Source organism: Cyanistes caeruleus, chromosome 1 (genome assembly GCF_971803275.1).
Source record: "Cyanistes caeruleus chromosome 1, bCyaCae1.hap1.1, whole genome shotgun sequence".
Taxonomy (NCBI): Eukaryota; Metazoa; Chordata; class Aves; order Passeriformes; family Paridae; genus Cyanistes; species Cyanistes caeruleus.
Genome location: NC_141701.1, coordinates 127,018,617 through 127,039,661, shown reverse-complemented (window position 1 = coordinate 127,039,661; position 21,045 = coordinate 127,018,617). Strand labels below are relative to the sequence as shown.

General features: G+C 38.1%; 1 protein-coding gene across 50 annotated transcripts in view; it reads right to left on the bottom strand.

Annotated features, from left to right (window-relative positions):
- The window catches only part of ICA1 (islet cell autoantigen 1), a 65,999-nt gene extending 59,639 nt beyond the window's left edge, over window positions 1-6,360 (bottom strand). For 8 of the 50 annotated variants that reach the window (XM_086856049.1, XM_086856073.1, XM_086856306.1 and 5 more), the window contains exon 1: window positions 6,210-6,345. The gene's annotated coding sequence lies outside the window, so the exon portion shown is untranslated. Of the gene's footprint in view, window positions 1-5,731; window positions 6,093-6,209 lie in introns of those variants that run through there. The other 42 variants (XM_023920387.2, XM_086856128.1, XM_086856246.1 and 39 more) reach the window with 18 other exon arrangements.
- Between the last annotated feature and the right edge of the window lie 14,685 nt (window positions 6,361-21,045).

Sequence of the window (21,045 nt, the reverse complement as noted above, 5' to 3'; positions counted from 1 at the left end):
GTTGCAAAATAAGAAGCAGTCTCACTGCAAGATGAAGACTAGACAGAGTGCAGTTTTATTTTCTCTGGTGTGTCTACAAACACACAGACCAGGAGCTTCAAATGGTGTTTGATTTTGACCTTCCCAAGCAAAAGAGAATATAGCAGCCTGTAAATCTGAATTATCCATGTTGTCAATGCAGGAAAAGAATGAAAGCTGAAGTCTGGGTCCTTCAGCATCAAGATTATACACAGACTTATAAGTATTCCTACTCTTAAATACAAGACTAGCTACTCTAACTCAGCTAAAATGAATCTAGAGTTCAAGCTATATCTATGACAAATGACAAGATTTAATTTTTCCTCTAAAGCTCTTAATTCTCAATATTGATGTTCTAATCCTGCAGAATCATCCATGCTTAGCTTCAAACCCAGGAGTCTTTTCATTCTGTTAGACTGCTCACTGATGCCCTTGTTTATTAATTCAAAAAGTTTGCAAATTGGCCTGTAAGTGCTGCATTAGCAGTTCCTTCCAGCCATTACAACTTTTTGTCTAATCCTTTGTCTCAGACTGATCCACAGCTTTGCTACTTATCCTGGAAAGTGTCTATCTTGGAGATTACCCACAAGTTCTTAGGAGAAGAAAACATAAGATTGCAGTTATCAACTGAATTACTCTTTCAATCTATTTCAGGAGTTGACACCTAGAAAGAAATTTCATACATTCTTAAAAGAAGCACAGGATTAAATGGCATCTGTTACACAGTGAAGGCTCCTGCTAAATTCATATATTCACCTGGGAGGTGCTGAGAGGGGAAAAAATCGTCCTGTTTGACTGCAATTATCTAACTGTAGTGCCTAAATTGCCATACGAGCCTCTCAAGACTAAGTCCCTGTACAGAGAGTGAACAGAACCTCCACAGAGCAATGCTGAGCACCTCAACCAGAGCCTCACCACTGTGCTCTGTGCACACAGAAATTATGCTTTTTGCATTAGGCACATGAACTACGAAGATAGATCATGCTGTGAGAGCACTGCTCTATTCCCCCTCTTTTAGAACTAGGATTGCATGGTGGTCTGTTGAATTACTGTGGAGGAGGAAAAAAAAAAAAAAAAAGCAAAAAACCAGCAGCACACTGAACACTGAGTAACACTGTCTTTTGGATATGGCCATATCCTGTTAAGTACCCTGGAACCAATTTTCTCTTTCACTACAAACACTTCTGGAATTAACATTTTTATACATAGTTTTCCATGTTTCCATAGTTTGCCATTTCCTTCTCCTCTCTACCAAGGCCTATGAGACATCTCAAAACCACCATTTATTCCATTTCATTTATCCATTTTTCTTGACCCTTCAAAGAATTAACCTACTGTACCACACTCCCTACCCCTGCCAAATTTGATGTGCAGTAAAATCCCACGCACATATTAAAAACAACAGACAGCAGGTATCTTAAATGACTGAGATTGTGTGATTAGAGATTTGCACCATAAGAAACCATGATGAAATATGAATGGTTTGGGTCTTCTTGCTGTCATTTTGTAGCACTACCTAGGCACCTGTCTGCACACAGCACAACCAACCAAATGAGCAGCAGTACTACTGACACCTGGCTTTCACTCAACTTTACAATGACTCTATTTAATACTCTGTGTAGGGCATATATGGGTCACATCTATTGCAGAGAGTACTGCCAAGAGTTACTTTCTTCCAAAACACAATTGTCATACTTCTAATTTCAGAATACACAATTAATGTTGGAAATTATTCTACTTAAGTTCCTGGTACAGTCTAAAAAAAGAATGAGATCCGGAGCCATGTTTCTTATGCTGTCATTTAGTCTTTATTTTTCTATTCCCAACTCTGATGCATACAAGTTAATAGAAGTGGCAGACAAACTGCAAATTTACACTTTAAGAGTTTATTGCTGACTTATACCAAGAACTGAAGAGTATCAATTAATCTGAACCACTCTGGTTTTCAGTACTTGAGTGGTTACAAGTAATTTTTAGCCAAAATGAAAAAGCTGAAATTTGGTCCTTTCAACATGTTTTTTAAAACTTGGTTTTGCCCCACAAAGTGCAAGGACCAATTCAACAGTTAGCATTCCTCTTTAAAAAATCATTTTGTGTCTATTTGGTACTATATATCTGTCATATTATTCCAAAAACTATCAGATCAAACTTACAGGCATAAATTATCTCCTCTCTAGAGGATAAAATGCGTTGAAGTGATACTTGGAGCTGGGTTGGGGGTTTTTCTGGTTGTTGTTTAAACAGTTGAATGAAAAATCCCTAAACCCAGTGGATTATCTCAAAAACACTGATAAGAATGGCACACGAAGTCACAACAGTACATGCAGTCTCAGAACAAAATATTTCAAATAAATGCTGGTGGACTGCAAGATTGACGAGCAAACAATAGCACTTTCTAGATAAGCTCATTTGCACACAGAACTTTATCTTTGCACAGATGTATTTAACCACAATTAAAATTAATTAAAAAAAATAATTAAAAAAAAAAATAATTTTAAATTTAGTTTTCAGATTATACTGATTTTTCATTTGCTTACTGTGGAATAATGTAGGGACAGTACATAGTATCAGTTTCCCCTCAGGTAACATCTTTTGCTTCACTAGTAAAGCACTGCACTTATATTTGTGGAGAACCGTGAGACAACCAGGTAAGCATTGCAAGTACTACATTCATTTTAGAAGAATAATTTGAGTATAAATCATTGAATGGCAGGTCTAAGCTCAACGCAAATGAGCAAAACTGGAGATATTTTTAATTTTCTAAATGCAGACTTGCTTTGTTTCTTCAAAATTACTATAAAATTGTTTTGTAATACACATTTTTGCTCTTAGTTTAAGAGCCACTATTTGTAAACTTAATAGGTGAATATTATTAAAGAAAATATCATAGGCACTGTACACAGATTATAAGAGACAAGACTGTTTTTCTGACACACTCTACCTGTAATCAGTCTAGAGCCTTAATATTGGGAAACTTTCCTTTTGTGAAATTATGGGAAAAGTAATGAACAAAAAAAAATCATGAAACTCTTTTTGCACGTATAGTATATTACATACAAACATATAAGGCTTTAGAACTTCAAACTCTAAATGGTAACTGAAACTTCAAATGGCTCTCTTATTTAGAAGCCCTATTTGCTGGCACATGCAACCCTCTCACATTTCTGCCTCCCTCCTGCCTTTTCATCCATTCAGAAGCCAGGAGGAGGCAACACCATTTAGACCCAAAGGGAAACAACACTGGAGGAGGGAACACAAGAAAATAATTTTCTCCAGATTCCCTTGGAGATTATTTCCCATCTGTGGATAAGAGATTCAATTAACAAAACAGCCTTAGCACGCAGAGCAACAACAATACATGGCGATCTCCTTGCGCCACCCTTTGAGTAAACACCACCAGTACAGGCTATATATTCTCAGCAGACACGTAGTCCACTCAACTTTTATATTACTGCTTTCAGTAATATCCTGCCACTCCAGCTGACTCTTCCCAGACAAGTGGTGATCCTTATGAAGCTACTGCAAGATGGACCCAAGCACTGTTTCAGTGACTTGGTACAGACAGTTCTCAAGGTTGACGTAAGCAATTGTGTAACCGGTCAAAATGCCCCTCAGTTTGCCGTGGCTAACAATAGCCACAGGAAGAAATACTGTGAGACTGTTATTACCAGCAACCCTTAAAAAGGTCAAATATTTCTACTGTTCTTGATTGTTTGGTTCTGTCTCTAACAAACTTCACTCTCTTGGCTTTTGTATTTTTAATGCTTCTGCATCATGTGGCGTAATTTTGTCTCCAGAGTGATTTTATGGTTGAGAAGCAGCAAAACTTCTTGAAGAATAAACTACAGGGCAATACGCTTGGAGGTGATTTTGAAAAAAAGTATTAAAAAGTGAGGGCATTTTTTGTCTTGTTCAGATGAAATATTAGCACGTTTCTTTTCTGTCAACTCGAACCAACAGCTTTCAACACTAGCTGAAGACTGAGAAGAGCTGTTATTATTAATTTCTTCAAGAAAAGGTTACATGAGAAATCATTAGAACAATTTAACAATCATGTAAAGTACGGATAACAGAGAAGAACTGGCAAGATGGTTGGGCTCGAAACTCTACGAAGCCAGGACAAAACCCCCTAACCCTGTAGTAGGAATTTCACTTTGCTCTATGTGATCTCCTTCACCCCTCACTAATAGGAACTTCTAAAAAAATAAAAAAAAAAAAAAGTTAATGAAACCTCCCCTTTCCATAAAGTCATAACTAGTCTTCTCCAATCTGCAGTAACATTTATATTTGAATCTCAACTCCAACAAACGATAGAAGAAAGCACCACTATCTAAAATGTATTTAATTTTTTTTTCTCAAGTGAAAAGGAAGCAAATTCCACTGACCAGCATCTAGACTCCAGTAAAGTGCTGGAACCTTTCTGGAAACAACAATGTTTCACACATGAAGCTCTGACAGTGAAGAAGCTTCAGAAAATCATTTAGAGTAAGGTTTGGCAGCATTTAACCACCACATTATCTTCCAGTAGAGTCTGTCATGTGCAAAATGTGACTGGTAATACCAGTTATGGCAGTTCACTACTCAAAAGATCTCTGTGGCTTGACACTAAATTCCTCCTTCAGTGGTATTAACATTAATCTTAAACCATTATATTACTAAGTTCAAACCAACAGGCTGTTCAAACAGCAGTTAAAAAAATTGGTAAAGTCTAAATGAGATGTTGCTGGTCCTCATGCTAGCTACCAGTAAGAACTGCAACTTCTAGATCTGTGCCAGACAGCAATGTCAGGGGATTCTTCAACTCCTTCTTTGAGAACATTGGATAGACAAAGTGAAAAGAGTGGTTTATAAAAAAAAAAATCAGACAAAAAGACCATAACCAAATGCCACCTGCACTGCAGATGCAAAATCCAGCCCACTGTTTTCTCTATCCAACACTTTGGAAAAGTGATCAAAGAGTTTTGTCCTTTCAAGAGTCTTGCTAGATTAAAACACAGGAACAGTTTATTTCCAAGAAGTCTACTCTGAAAGAAAAGTCACAGCTTCTTTCTGTGACCCAAATGAAATAAAACCAAAAGAAAGAGGATAACATAATTAAACATATGGAGAACAAAAGCCAACAAACAGGTGCTTCATGGATATAAAAGGTCATCTTGGTTTAAAGCAAGGCTTTTAGACAGGGGGGAAATATCACAAACAACCAAACGGAAGAACAAGTCCAATGCCAAGCTTCCAAAATACTACCACAATGTGACTCGGTGGCAGGGGGAAAAAGGATGTAACCTTGAGATTACCAGAGTCAGTTTGATATTTACACTTCTGAACTAAGGCAAGCCTGAATTACTGCTTTAAGAGGGGTCACACAGATCCTTGAGGCTATCAGCTTTACTTAAAACAGTATGGAACAGGAGATTTTTTTACATATGGCACTGAACATATATATAATGATATCGACAAATAAAAGAACACAGTGCCTTTCACCCCTTTCTGCTGCTAAAATCTGACCTAACGTTTCAAGTAATATCCGATTTTCTTTTTTTCTTCAAAACGACTAGAGCAGCTTTCATGGGTCAGGTGGATGTATGAAAAATAAATCTGATTACCAAGATGAACCTTTCACAAATTATAAGCTTTAAATCGTAAATGTGGGGCTCCTGAATTGCCATTTCACCAGCTGTTACTGTCTCGGTGCTGGTTCGAGATCTGTCATTACCTGACCAGAGGATGCCTCGCCACCCCTCTCCACCCGGCTGGCCTCAGGAGGGGTCGGAGCGCGGCCGAGCAACCTGCGCCTCAGCCCGGCAGCCAAGCCGGAAACCGCCGAGCACAACCGGCCGTTTCCCTCCCCGCTTCCAGCGGGCAGAGCGCCAGGGAGGATGTACGGGAGGCACAAACGGATAAATGCAATAATCATGGCGAGACAACCGCACGGCGGGAGGGGGAACACAAGGCAAAAGGAGGGACAGATGCCATCTTGTGCCTCGGAAATTTCGCTCTGAACAGGTCCGGCCGTGGATACAACGCTGACGGGCACCAGCTCCGCAGGCCCGGCGGCCGCGCCGCCTCCCTCGCCCCGAGCGGGCTTGCCCGTGGGGGAGGCGGCGCCCACCCGGGGCTGGTACCCGCGGCACCAGCTCTCCCCGCCCGGCCCCAGCACGGAGACCAGCGAGGCCCCCCCTTCCCGCACTCACCTTGCGGAAGGAAAGGGAGGGAAGGGCCGAGCCGCAGGCACCGCCGCCGCCACCGCCCCTCCAGGTGTTCCAGCGCCGCCGGCGTCAGCGCAGCGAGCGGAGCCGCCTGTGCCGGCGCGGGCGCCCCCGCAGCGGGGCGGAGCCGCCGCCCGGCCCGGCCCAGCCCGGCCTCCGAGCCGGGAGGGCGCGGCCGCCAGGTCCGCGGCGCTTGGGGCGGCCACTGCCCGGTGTTGGTCAAGGCGGGGACGCGTTTCCTCCTGCTTTCCCTGCAGCGCTGTGAGGGAAGCGGCGGGAGGGTCACCCGGGTTGGGGCCCTTCTGGGGTTCTGATCACCGCCTCGACCAAAGTCCCAAGGCTCATGCCTCAGCCCTAGCCTGCTGGGGATCGCAGGTGTCCCGCCAGGAGCAGCAAGGAAATACGAAAATGTTTTGGTTGTCATAAATAGTTGCCATCGATGTAGTACAAACTGGAAGGAGAAGGCCCTTTAGGAGGAAAAGGTGGCAGTGTCACGGGGGTCAGGAGAGCATTGGTTCTGAGCTCATGTCGGAATTGGGTCACTGAGGCCGTGTGAGAGCTTTTTGAGTAAAGGAGGTGGATCTGAAGCTGATTTCCGAGCTTGAAATGAGGAGTTCACAGGTGGCCTTTGAAGATGAAGTAAAAGGAGAAACGGAGAGCAGCAAGATCGGGTGAAAAATGATCCCGCTTAAATGAGGCAGTGTTAACTTACCCGTGTGAAGAGAGCAGAGGTGTAAGCACAACGCAGGGCATGAAAGCAGAAATGGAGAAGAAGTTGCGTTGATAGGGCCCCAGGAAAGGGTTGAAGAAGATGGACAGGAGAAAGCTGTAGAAAATGAGAGGAGAAGAGTGGTAGTGAGGCGTCATTTCCTGAACCATACAGGGGTCCCAAGTCAGTGTCTCCATGTTTCCATGAGGGAGAGCTGAGCTACTTCGCTGGAAGTCACAGATCTAAAAGTAAAAATGAAAGATGCTTACAGCAACAGGGACTGTGCTGTGAGACAGTGATTGTGAAAAAGACTTAGGATCCTCATGGGTAGAGAGCTAGGCATGTACTCCCTGAGCTCTGAAGTAATCAACAGGAATAATTTAGCACTGTATAATATAAGGAATTTCAGGTGTCATGTGGGAGATTGCTTACTTTCCCTGTTTGGCATTGGTGTGACCACTAGCAGCAGGTCATACTCCCAAGCATGGTGTACGTAGCACAGACAGTGAGTTGACAAACAAGAATGGTTTTATGGCAAGAAATACAGGATTGTTTCCCAGAACTACAGGAACCCTAATAGGATAGTTTTTGTGTTAAAGCAAAGTAACAGGAAGAAAATATTTTCATGGGAGACAAATCTCTTTATGGGGTCCTCTGTCTTGCAGAAAAAAACGTGTAACACAGCAGCTGAAAGCTTGGAATATAGGGAACTTGGTGTAAAATATGTCATTTACTTTTGGATGTTATTCTGTAAACATCCTCCAGCTGCCTTGGTATTCTAGAGCTCTCTTTAGGGCAAATATCAAAAGATGAATTTTAGGGTGTGGTTATCTGGTTTATTTTAGTTTCCAGTGAGATTAATCATTCTCTGGACAGGGGTTCCCGTGACTGAAAGAGTAACAGCCTGAAGTGTAAATACTTACATTAGTCATATTGCCCCATTAGTCAAATAAATTCCAGGTATTACTGGTTTTGAGAGAAAAAATGTTCATGGAGTTCTTACCTTGCCGAAGGGAAGTGGTGCTAATAAGTGACAAAGGTTTCTCTGCAGTGGATGAGGATCTGGGATCTCTTCAGTTATGTCTGGCATTGGGTTTTGGTAGCTTTTAGTTTCTCAGTTAACATGAAGAATACGTTATGTCTTTTAATAGTATTTATATGTGCAAATCTCCTAGAGGTAGGTGTAAAAAGAAAATCTCACAGGATGTAAGGAATTACTTTAGCCATTGCAGGAGCAGAACCAAGACAAAAAGATTTTTTTTGGTAAATTTTCAAGTATTATTTTTCTTAGTTGCTCCACAATAAGGTAGGAGGAGAAATAGTCCTGAATAAACCTTGATTTTGCAAAGAAATGTGTTTGTGTAATCATGGAACTATTTTATGCCAATATTTATGTATGTGTGTGAATATACCAAATATCAGGACTTAAGCTAGCTCATTTCTCATGTATTTTAGGACGACATCCTGCAAATTACAGGCAATTATTGCATTATCCATTTTAATGTCTCAAACCACTAGCTGAGATTACTATATAACCTCCAAAAGTTAGTTTTAAAGCTTTATTCCTCACTGAAGTGCAGGCATTTCTTAATCTTTTATCATGTTTCATGTAGTTTATCACCAGATGTAAATGTTATAAATATAAGCAAGTGCCATCTGGTTGTTCTAGCACCTCTCTTATCTCCCATGGAGATATTTTTAGGGCAGAAGAAATACAGAAATGTAACTAAACCAGTTATTGGTAGTGATATTTGAAATAAGGTGTATTTTCTACTTTTCACAAGCTTAGTTATTTGATAAAGCTGGATGCATGAAGCACCTTGAAGCATGGTGCTTCATACTTTCTACTACTAACAGTTTTTCCCTATTTGAGCATCAAAGTACTCTAAGTTACTTAAATTTACTAAGCAGTTGGTTCCCTGACCTTAAAAAAGTTCATTTCTGCTGTTCCATAGAACACCCCATCCTCTTGCAAACTGAGATTGTTTGGATGACATCATTAAAATTGCCATAAGATGCAAGTAAAGATGAAGTACAGCCCTCTGAGGTAGAACTACTGATCATGTCACAGTTGAAACTTTTGATCACTTTTTATGGTGCAGAAATGACTTTCCAAGCCCTCAGTTGCACAAGCCTAGAGATTTTGAAAGACTGATCCAGCAATTAGTCTTAGCCGTCATCTTGTAAACTCTTTTCTGCACTTTGCTCCAGCTGCATTTAATTTTTAAAAGGCCAAATAAAGATTGGAATCCCGTGTTGACTCAGTGAAACTCACCATCCAGTTGTGTTTACAGTACCATATGGCTACTATTGCATACTAAGGGACACGCTACCCGTGTCACTTAAAATGATACATTCTCACATGTTCTGTGTTGTCTATATAAAATAATCCTAAAAAATGTGTGTGATGGTTTTTAGCTTATTATATTCCTTAAGTAATAAGATTGAATTTCAAATAAGAAAATGGAGACCATCAGGGTAAGAGAGAGTAAACTAGAAATTCAAGGATTTTGGAAGCCCAGTAGTAGTGCCCTGTTTTTCAGCTGAAGCAATAGAAATTATATTTTCCCCATTTGTATATATTATTTTCTTAAGGTTTCTTAATGTGCTGTTATTCTGTCCCCCATTTATATGTTTCTGGGAATTAGTAACTTCAGAAACTTGCATAGCATTAGGTATCCTAGAAACATCTTCCCTGGACAGTAACATCATTATTATTATTATTATTATTATTATTATTGTTGTTATTGTTATTGTTATTGTTATTATTATTGTTGTTGTTGTTGTTGTTATTACTTTCACATATTAAGATTTTTTTAATTCTCTCATGTCACTTGCCCTCAGTTTCTTGTCTACATAAGGAAGTACAAACATTTAATGTTTTGTTTTATGAACACAGTCACTGCCTGCTTGAGTTTCTGCTCAAAATTTAGAAATCAAGGTGAGGGAAATGTTTCTTCCCTTAAACTTCCTCATGTGCCTCATATGAATATTTTCAATCTTTTTCATTCTCTCTTATCTATTTCCTGTTCTTTAATTTTCCTGCCACACTGCTGTTTGTTTTCAAATTTCTTAGCAAAAATCTGTCTAGTTTAAAGGTGTTTGTGTTCTGCTGTTCTGCATTTATTTTTATAGTTTCTATAATTTAGCTCTATAAGGCATGTAGTTTGTATTGTTTGTGTGACTATTCCAGCTTAGTGATCTGCTGAAAACCTTTAGCCTATTGTCAGCTTTAAAGATTTACTTAGTCATTTATTTCTCCTTTCATAAGCTGGAAAATAGAGAATCATGGGATGATTTGGGTTGGGATTGGAAGAGATTTCTGAGATCATCTGACCAGTCCCCCCTGCTAAGCAGAGTCACCTAGAGTATGTTGCACAGAATTGTGTCCAGGTGGATTTTGAGTATCTCCAGAGAAGGAGACTCCAGAACCTCTCCATGCAGCCTGTTCCAGTGCTTGGTCACCCACAAAGTGAAGTTTTGCGTCATATTCATATGGAACTTCCTGTTTCATTTTGTGCCTGTTGCCCCTGATATCTTTTATGATAGTGGAGCCCCTAAAGTGATAGCCAAGCTGGTTTTCATGATGCTCAATCAGCATTACTTTGCAATGGTTCTTAAGACTTAAAATGAAAAGAGTTGTGAGCCGAAGGGCTTGCCTGGATTTTTCTTCATGCCAGGTTTGTGTTCACTTTTGGATACTGCCTGAAGTCCAAACTTTACATTGCTGTCCAAGTACTGGTTCATATACTCCTTTTGGCAATTCCTGATCAGTGAGCTGTGCAATACTCTTCTTTCTTCTTGTCTGGTTTGCACTGGACCTTGTTGTACATTCTTCCACTATCCTCCACTTGTTGTCTCCTTTATTGTCATTATCCAGCTCCCTGGATAGTCTTGCAAACAGCACACAGGGTACTCTTTCCTGTCAGATACTTTTCATTTGAATGACAGGGATGGAGCACGTGGAGTGACTATCTATTTTTCATACCTGACATTTTGAATCAAAAGAACTGTGTTAGTTAATCTGTTGTTTAGATGGAGCTGGTATTTTCCAAATTCACCAGAGAATTAGGCATTCGGGAACCAGATTTATCCTTAATAAAGACAATAGGGAGAGGAGAATGGGCATGGTGGCAATTTGCACTGATTTTCATCTGAGAACAATAATGTTTAAAAAAATCTTCTTAAGTATTTCCTTGAAAATACTAATTTGAACACACCCAACCTGCAGTTATTGGTTGTATTCTGAAATGCATATGTACATGAATTGAGGTTATCTTCATCTGCTGTGGAATTGGATAAGCAATCCAATCCCTGCAGGATCTATGAATTTATAACTATGAATATATTTTATTATAGTCTGCAACAGTAGTATTGAATAATCCCCAAACTTCTTTCCCAAAGAGGCTTACAGTCTGAAAGAAAATGCAAAATGGGAGAAAGACAGAGAGAATAATTGTTTTTGCTTTGTAAATGAGAAATTGAGACACAGATAAAATGATTTGTCAGCAAAAACCTATGACAGAACTGGCCAAGGGTTCTTACACTGATTTGCCACTACCTTTAGTCATCCCATCTTCCATTGTTTTCAAAGGCTAGAGATTCATAAGATGGACTTGCTTTTTCCACAGGTTTGGGAATGAGAAAGAGTAGAGTACTGACAGAAACCATGTTTAAAAAGTACAACTTCTTTGAAGGATGGTATATCAATAAAATAGCTCTTCATTGAAAAGATTTTCATAGTGGCAATATGAATACATTTGCTATTGAGCTAATTTCTTTAGAAGACAATAATATAGTAAATACAGGCTGAGGCTCCCAGATGTTATCATGTTCTCTTTGATGCATTTGTGAGTGTTGTTCCATATAAAGACAAACATTTTGAAACAGTTATTAAAATATTCTGGCCTATTAAGAATATGAGTCACCTAATTTTTAAAGCTCTCCTGGAGATGTGTCATATGTTAGGAGTGTAAGTCTACTAAAAAAGAATCTCAAAGCTGTTGTCCTGTGTACTGTAGATATTGCTGATTCTCAAATGTGTCTCAAATGAGAAGAATTCTACTACATCAGAAAATAAATTTACAGAACAATAACTGTTGCAACCAACTACAGAGTTTGCTTTGCTTTCAATGCCTCATGTATCACATAAATACTTTTATCATAAATGTTGCACTTACTGAATTTTCTGAAGGTATGACTTTTAATACTTAGCAAGCAATACTATAGCTTCGTATCTCCAGTTCCTATTGAACATTCTGAACAATGCATCTGCAGATAATTTAAAATACTTAACTTTTTTCCCCAAAACATATTAATATTTAGGTTTGTAAAATATTTGGACATTTTCTTGAAAAGAAACTGTAACATAGCCATTGTACTCAATAAACCTTTGTAACATGTGCCAGAGTTCTTAGTGACAAGATGGACCTAATATTGAGCATCATGGCTTTTAATGATCTCTCAGATTTCAATAGCTTAAATCAGATCCTCCAATATATAATCTGTTTGCCCTTCAAAGCAGTATGAACTGGCTGTCCCAAGTTAACCATTTTGAGATAGAAGATACTTTTAAGATCCTTATAACACATAGACTTTATGCTATTTCTGCTGTTTAATAGAAGAAGAACGTGGCATTGCTTGAGAAACAGAATGTTGGTGGAGTTTCATCTTCTAATATGCAGAGATCTCTTGTCTGACAAAAATACCTTTACCAATCTATTTTTTTTTTCAGTTGTGCCAATAGGAATCATGAAGGCTACTATTCTGAAAATATGGCTTAGTTCAACTTCAGTACATCTTTGCATTTGAAAAACAAGCCACTTAATTTCCTAAAGTGCACTTTTTTAAGTGATGGAAAACATTGTTACTGAAAATTCGATTTTCCAACCCTTTTCATACTATGCTTTTGTAAAAAATACCTCACCTCATCCTAAGTTAAATTATTGAGCTGAACAGAGAAAAAAGTTACAGAAGTATTGTTTTAAATAGAAGAAGTATTCACCAAAATATTGCTGCATCTCTCATTCAGCAATGACTTTTTTCCTTTCTCTTTCATGAACAGCATGGATCATTTGTCCCAGGAGACAAGCTATACTCTCACTGAGATTCAATGTTTTCTGTTTCTGCTGTTCTTTTTTCCCATCCTATATAGGTATATTCCAGAAAACTAAAAAGATGTGTATACTTCCTGCAGGTTGCCATGAGATTGTTTTCAGTCTGGTTCTACGAGAAGTGTTCAGATATCTACAGAATATTTAACAAAGGTGAAATTGTTGTGGGCAATTAAACCAGTTTGCTCACTAGGTTGATGTCCTCAGCTCATTCCTGCTGATGAGAGATAAATATTTACTTGGAATATGCACTAAAATTAGTCTTCAGATTCAGCTTTTCTCTAAGGCAGGCTTTGCAAAAAGCTCTCAAACTCCACAGATACTCTTAGTATGAATATTTAAAATATTCTGTTGTTGTGGTATTCCTCAGGTCATTCTGTAATTTTTGAGAAATCATATTTTGTTTATTGTGAAAGCACAGTAGATAATTTGTAATTTTGAGTTATTGAGAACATGGATCACCTTAATACTTTTAGAGATAAAGCCTGCTAAAATTTGCTGTTTCCTCATCATCAGCCAGTGATTTGTACCACAGTAGATTTCTGTCCTGAGATGCTTTAGGGAAAGATCTGTCAGCTTTTCCATTATCACATCCTTTTTTTGGAGAGGATTCTAATTCATTCATTTCAATTCTTACCAGGATAAAATTTGGCTTATAATATGTATTATTGGTAGTTTCCAATGCGTTAGCATTTGGAAATGCAAAATATGTTGTTTTCTCACAGCTCTACTTCTAATCTGTTGCCTCTACAGCCAAAGAATTCATTAGACTGAATTCTGGAAAATGAAATATTCAGGGCTAGACTTCCTTTCAGCACAGCCTTGATTCATGAATGGTGTGCAGTCTGTGCAGCTTGAAGACATTGTGCCTTTGAGACACTCTCCTCTGGTGTAGTACAGTCTTGCTTCCTGCTGGTCTACACCAGCTCTTTTTAACTTCCTTCATAAGAGGTGGTTCCTATGCACTGTAAAGAAGAAAAACTCAATGTATTCCCGTTCCTAATGAACCTGCAGTGGAAAGTATTGTGTTTGCTACTTCTGTATACTAGAACACAAGATTTAGGTAACTTGTTCATCAGTACAAAGGCAAGCCTTTTACACATCTAGCTGCTCTAATAGAGGCACACGGTGTTATCTTTCTTTTTTGAAAATGCAGTTTAAAAGTTTTTGGCTAGCTAATTATTCTTTTATATTTGATGATATGTGTTATAAGGATGAACAAATAATAACAGTGCAAAATTTCACTGAATGTACTCACTGTGGCTAAGAAAAAAAGTAGCATTTCAGTCCCTTAAACTGTAAGTTCAGTCTAAAGTCTTGACTTCAATGATTGTTGGTTCAAGCTCTTGTACTCCTTCTATTTATGCGGTTTTAGAATTTCAGGTCCATTGAGCTCAGTTCTGTTCTTGACTGATACTTTTTTTTTTTTTTGTGATCTCCTTAAAACTAAAATAAATGCAATATAAACAGTCTAAAATAAACAGTAATATTCTAACTTTGACCAAATCAAGATGCATTTATGATCTCTGTTGCATTATCTCCCAGATTTATGTGTCTCTCAAACTAGTAAATACAATGCATAAATATTTAATTTGAGTAAAGCTGAAGACATTGAGCTATTTAGCCATAACAAACACACACTACAAAGCATGGCCAATTGAAAAAAATCCCAAAAACAACAAAGAAGCAACTAAATATCTTTTTTATTCCTATTGGTTTTATATCTACCTTTATGAATTTTTTTTTTGTGAGCTACAGAAGAATGTGTAAAATCATAAGTACCTGTTGGTTATTGTGGGCAAAATCTGTTTGCAGGCCTCCCAAGTACCTGTTCTTTGTGTCTGAGTCACAGTGAAGGAGGTGCTATCCATTGTAGAGAAGAGCTGGGTTAAGGACCATTTAGGCATGCTGAACGTACAGAGGTTCATTGGACAGGGTGGGATACTGGCTGGTGTCATGGAGGGGGTGCTGTCTGTTGTCCTGGAGAGGCTGTGATGACTAGGGGATATTTCTGATGGCTGGGAAAAGGCAAACATTATACCTGTGTTTATGAAGAGCCATCCATAAAAGTGACCATGGAGATGCAGCCTTCTCTGCCTGGTCTCAGTCTCTAGGATGAGTGTGGAGCAAATCCTACTGGAGGCCATTTCCATGCTCCTAAAGACAAATAATGTAATTAGGAACAACCAGTACGGATTTTCCAGGGATAAGTCATCCCTGAACAATTTGATAGTTCTCTGTGATTAAGTAGCTCTCTCTGTTAGTAGCTGAGATAGAACAAGGAATGTTGTATGCTTTTACTTTAATAGGCTTATGGTAAAGTCTGCCATAGCATCCTTATAAACCAGATTAGATATGGATGGATTACAAGGGGCTGAAAAACTGGCTTAATCACTAGGCTTAAAGAGTCACTGGTATGAAGTTCAGGTAGCCACTAGTGTAGCTCTTCTGCAGTTGATCATGGGCTAATTTGTTTAATGTCTTCATTAATAATCTGGATGATGAGGTGAAACACCCTCAGCAAGTTCATGGCTACCAGTGAACTGGAAAAATAGCTGATACATTGGAGGGCAAAGCTGTTGCATAGGTGTATCTTGAAAAACTGGAGAAAAAGGTTGATGTGCTGCTTAATATGTATATCTTACGTAGTAGATGCATATACCTAGGCTTTCCTCAGAACAGATATTGTACAGGAAAGGTCTATTATCTCTTCTGCAGTATGACTTAATTATGATGAAGTACTTGAAGTATTGGAACATTATTCCTGTTTAATAGAACTATTAATCAGTGACATGGTTCAAATTTCTGAACAACAGTATGCCCTGTCTGGCACTCAAGATATGAAGCAGAACACCTACCACATAATGCATCCTAAAATGAAAAAGCACAGAACAAACTTTAGCATATAATTACATATATTTCAGTGTTGTCAAACTGCTACTTGTGTGTGTAAACACTGCTACTTGTTCCCTCTTTCATCAAATCAATACAAAATTCTTCTATTACATTACTACAAATGTGAAGTGAATAGACTTAATTCTTTCAGGTATATATTTCTACCTGAAGTCAGTATTTGACCCATAAAACTAGAATAATCAAACACCAAAATACTTGAAAAATACTAATTGATCTTTATCAAGCAAGTGTGACTGTTTTGTGGAGAATCACAACAAGAGTAGTAGGTCTTTATTTTATAAAGCTTATACATAAGTTCAGTAGGAGCTGATAGAAAGAAGTCCTGATATTTGGCATGGATGGGAGGCAAGATTAGGTGCTCTGTTGTCACAGTACAACCAGAATGCCCTTGTAACATGAATTTTAATTTTTTTAAAAAATTAGCTTCTTTGACTGAGGAAGGGCCTTGCTGCCAAGAAGAAACAGTACTGTTTTGTGGTGAGGAAATAATTCTGTATGTCTAGTTCTCTCCACCTCTCTGAAAAAAATAAATGGCTTATTTAATTGCAACATATAAAAGTGCTCTTTTCTATTTCAGCATAGACATATGAATTTACTGTTATCATTTTTAACTTATTATCTTGTATACACTTTTCCAGAAAGATACCATTCTCTACCCCTATCCCTAGAAAGCAGTAATATATTGGTGTGAAAGAATTATTCCATTTTCTGCATATTGTCTTTTTGAATTAAACTAAGCTTTGAGTATTTTGCATGAACATAGGCTTACATTGTAGTAAACCTTTATCTAGAATGACAAACATCTCATCTTAGGTGTTTTCAACTTAGATTTAATTAATTCGAGACATTTTTTCCCTGGGGTTGGCATTCATTAGTGCAGCTCATAATTTCTAAACTCCAGTCTGCTGAAAATAATGAAATTAGATCAATAGAGTTGTGTTTAATGGCTTGTGTTATACAGCTCATCTGCAAGGACTCTAAATGTACATTTTCATAAGGTCTGCATTACTCAAGTCATTGACCAGAGTGTGATGATGAGCTAATGCTGTTATTTTTAGTTCCTGGAGGTTTTACCCAAGGCATTTTGGAGATAAAGAGCTGGAAGGAATGACTGCACTAAACAGGGAAGCAGGATGCATTATGAATGATTTTTTAGTTCTGTTTATCAGGGATGAAAGTTAGAAAGTTAGTTGAGTAGTGTTGCAACTGCAATTTCCTTATTTTAATTACTCCAGTTTATAACTTTGGGAATATGCCCATTTTCATGTTTTCATGGGCTGTGTCCATTGGCTAAAGGAGCAAAGAAATTTCACTGCTCTGTGAGACCTGTGTGCTGTCCTGTGTTGAACCGCAGCCAGCACTTGGGGCAGATGCAAGGAGCTGTACAGGAGCTAGTTGAAGCTCACATAGATCTCAGACTAATCCCTAATCCCTGAATTTACGATCATAACCATGAAGTTTTCTTACTTCTGCCTGTTTGTCACTCATATTGACCATTACAATCCTGATATCGCTAGTATATGGACATGGTAAGGATTACGAAGAGGTAGGATTGAAGTGCCTTTGCTGTGTCTCATTTCTTTTCTGAGAAAAGCAATATCAATATTTTAAGTCTCCCTTTGTAAGACTTCTCCTTTTTTTTGCTTCCATTCTTATCTGAATCCCCTGTAATTCTGCAGTGGACTCCTTGAGAGGCTGTGTGTGAGCAGATGCACGCCCAATGAAGGGAGGGCTATTTCTGTGGCTTGTATAACAGCCTCTTGATGTTTGGTGATTACCCCTAGTGCTTTCCTCACACCACCTGCCAGTTTGTCTGGTTTTTGGGAGAAGAGGTGCACATTAACGTTATAAAATTAATTATCCTTGCTCCATTTCTGGTTGGGGTTTTTTAATTCAGAGGAGATTTTGACTAATACAAAAGAAACGTGGTTTCTTAACGCTCTTTGTCTTGCTGACCACGTGTTTATAAAGATGTTAGAAATTTACATGAAGAACCTGGTTGAGTGCCTCTTAATGAACCTTATTGGCTCAGATCCAAACTGTTTTAAATAATTAGAAAGTAAATATGGGGCCCCACAGGATATTTTCAAAAGCACAAATGACAGTTGGGTAGCCAGCTCACAGGACAGATCTAAGGCTTTCTCCAACTAAGCCACTAAAAAAGCCCTATACCTATGTGGTTTTATACAAGCTGAAAAACGTTGTCCATAGATACTGGCATATTTCTGCAAACTAGATAGCAAAAAAATTCTAATTAAAAAGAGATAAAAAGAGTGTTAAGAGATCTTAAACAGTAGATTGTGTTGAGATATGTGATTCATAATTACAAATAGGGAATGGCAGCAGATTATAAAAGATCTTTGGCCTGAAATGGTGTAGCAGAAATCTGTGAGGATCTGTTTAAAAGAGGCCTATCAGCAAGTGCCAAGTGCCTGAATTTCACCAAATCTTTTGTGTTCACTTATGTTGAACATTTTCAGCAGATAAGAACCAAAAAGTATGAGATGGCGACTTTGATTTTGCTTTTGATGAACATTAGGAAGTGCTAGTAATTGTGAGTTTGTATTAATTAAGCTCGTACACCAGTGCATTAACTCAGCAAAACCATTTTCTTTGAATATGTCTAGCAAACAGAATGAAGCTTACTAGAAATGTCCAGTTTTGTGCTGCCCTGTGCTTCTGTGCAATGTTTGTATAATGCACCAAGCTGAGAGATGTTTGGTGATTTCTGACCATGCTGTCATGCTGTAGGCATGGCCTTGCTTCCAAGCTATTCAAAGAAGACAAGACAGAGGCAGCATCTCAATACTGTTACGTTGTTCTGATTCCCTTGAACTTAGCTATGCTGCTGCCTTTATGTTTAGTGTCTTCAGACTGCAGGTGAAAATATGCCCAAAGAGCAATTAGAATTTGTGCATTTGTCCTCTAATTCATTAGTGTGAATGCCAACATGACAGAAAAATACTTTATCTTCACCAAAATTTCTTATTTTATTTGATTCAACTTCCTTTAATTCTGATCTTATATCATGGACAAATCCAAATGAAGTTACATATGTTTGTAATAACTCATATAATAAAAAATGCACAAATGTTTTATTGTCATTGAACTCAACATCTTTCACTTCTAGTGTCCAGAAATTTAGGCGTGGTGAATTGCATTAATATTAAAATAAGACAATTAATTAATTCCTTTATTGCTTTCTAATGTACAAGTAGGAATTACCTGCATGAAATCCCCATTAGAATTAGATTTTGAAATTATTTGTTTACAAATTAAACACATTCCATGCCAGTTTCTTTCAGTACACAAAAGGAACTGGAAAGGAAACTTGGACAAAAGTCAGATTTCAGGAAGAGTTTAATGTAACATTGTAAAAACAATTAAAATATCAATTAATATGATGGGTGGCCTTGGTTATGTGACCAGAACTGTAAAGCCATTTTCAGTGAGTTGACATTTGCCATGGTATCTATGATTTATTAATAATGTTGTTTAATGCAGGATAACTGCATTCCTTGAGCACTCAGACATCCTGACAATATGTGGCCTCTGCTATGTAATCACTGTAATCTCTGCTATGTAAAGAAAATAGGAAAGCAATCTTTGTCTCTAAATAATCTTAACAGGGAATACAGAAAAAGGACAGCAGAAAAAAAGTTAAAGTGAGAGGAAGTGCCTTATCTGTGGTCCCATCGTAAGTAAGTGAAAAGTGAAGTGAAAAGATTGAAAACAGAAGGCAAGTCTTCTGAGCCTTAGACATGTAAGTTTCCATCCAGTGGCTTGCTTGTTTGCCTAATCTGTCTCTCACAGACCTTTGGATCTCACCTAACTGTAATAGCCGCCAACTGAAATTTCACAGGTCAATTTTAAAGGCTATTTTTTATACTTGTGGTTGCACAGAAAGCCTTCCATATTCACAGTACTGGAGTAATGAGGCACTGATACAAGGCCTGGAAGAAAACCACATTTTTCAGAAGTCATATGCTGACAATTTGGTATCTGCCGAAAGATAAATAGGAATTGGAAAGTAAAAATAACTAGAGAACAAGGGGAACTGTGAATGTAGTCCTGGGTACAAGTCCTGTGAGAGAAAGGGAAGCTTATTTTGAGCATATGATCAGGGGGGAAATCCAGACCTGAAATTTATGAATGGGAAAATCTTCATGTCAGCTTCTGAAAAATTTGTGCATGTTCTTTGTAGGAGTTTTTTTATAAAAAAGTATGAGACTTTGGAAATAATCAAAGTAATCTGTTACATTTCTTTTTCAAATGGAAACAAGATGGCTTTGGTATCAACTAACATTTGAAGGTTTTTGTGGTTGAAGCAGATTAAAGTGTTTTAAAGTATGAGACCCAAAGGGCACTTTCACATGAGTATACACAAAAGAAATGATTTGGGGATCTCAGGAAAAATGGCTTCAAGTCCCTACATCAAATTATGGCACAACTTTAAGCAAATAGGAAAATGAAAAGTCAGGAGTCTTCCACAGATACATTTTTGCACTGTTCATTAGAGGTGTGTCCTGCAGGTTACACTGTGCTGGGGTAGGGGGAGTGAGTTTAAAAGATCACCAGAAATAAACAGGATTGGGTGCTGCACCCATCAGAGTGACTGACAGCATCCCTGGGAATTCAGAGTGCTGTGAAAATTTTAGTTTATAGGAGATAAGGAGCCTTTCAAAATCTGAATTGCACAAGGAGTGGGCTTTTTTTGCAATTAGCTTACAGCACTGTCTTTATAAAATTTTAGATTAAAAGTGATATTATCTGCATTTTTAATAAAGGAAGCACTGTTTTGTTTGCATATTGTTGTACAGCAGAGTGATCACTGGCATTGCAAAACACTGCCTGTATGATGTATATGTTGAGTGAAAACCTGCACACCATTTCAGGAGTTAGAATTTTGTATAAAGGAATTAAGTGCATTTCAGGCCTTGAAAACAAACATACATATAAATATGAGGGAATCATAAAGGCATTATGGTCATCATTTACCTCGTGGAAAAAAACATCACATCTGAAATGTGACTGCCAACTCAGACAAATTGCTGTTTGGTCTTTGAGTACAAACATATTAATT